The sequence below is a fragment of the Aplysia californica genome, unplaced genomic scaffold, assembly GCF_000002075.1.
Source record: "Aplysia californica isolate F4 #8 unplaced genomic scaffold, AplCal3.0 scaffold00521, whole genome shotgun sequence".
NCBI classification, from domain to species: Eukaryota; Metazoa; Mollusca; class Gastropoda; order Aplysiida; family Aplysiidae; genus Aplysia; species Aplysia californica.
In genome coordinates, this window is record NW_004797791.1 from 461,208 (window position 1) to 461,932 (window position 725).

At 45.9% G+C, this 725-nt stretch overlaps 1 long non-coding RNA gene across 1 annotated transcript in view; it reads left to right on the forward strand.

Moving 5' to 3' along the window:
- LOC118478379 overlaps positions 1–711 on the forward strand; it is an 8,933-nt gene extending 8,222 nt beyond the window's left edge. The window contains exon 3 of the long non-coding RNA XR_004859002.1: positions 3–711. This is a non-coding gene — a long non-coding RNA (uncharacterized LOC118478379). The remainder of the gene's footprint in view (positions 1–2) is intronic.
- Positions 712–725: the final 14 nt, after the last annotated feature.

The window sequence follows — 725 nt, forward strand, 5'->3', positions numbered from 1 at the left end:
AGCAACGATTGTCGACCTGAAAGGTGCTTACCTTCAAATTCGGGTGTCACAAGATCTATGGAAATATCAACTAGTGAATTTCAAAGGAACCGTATGGTGTGATGCTAGCAGTATCGGATATGGTGTGTTACTTGAGGTCAATGGCAACGCGGTAGGGGATGCTGCATGGCTTCGGAAACCTTCAGATTTTGATCCTATCAACGTAGCAGAGCTGGAGGCTGTGTTGAAAGGTGTAAACATGGCCATCAAATGGAACATCTCTGAAATCTAAGTTATCACTGACGCAGCAACGGTGGCTGGTTGGATCAAAACTGTTCTATCGGAAGAGAGGAGAGTGCACACCAAAGGGGCAGCGGAGTTGATTGTGAAGAGACGATTAGGGATATTGAAAAGCCTTATTAATGAGTTTGGTCTGGTTTTGTCGATCACCTTGGTTCCGACCAGAAAGAACAAAGCAGACATTCTGACAAGAGTGAAAAATGAGTAGTTAAGCACTGGCGGGTATGGAATGGAGGAGGGAGAACCAGAACCATGCGTTTGTGCTACTGGCCATCTTGACTTGAAAGACTTGCACGATATGCACCATATAGGGGTAGACCGTACTTTGTATTTGGCTCGGAAGATGCTACCAGAAACGAGCCGTGCTGATGTTAAAAAAGTCGTACAAGCTTGTGAGCAATGTCAGTCTATCGATCCTGCACCAGTTGTCCATGAGGCAGGCAACC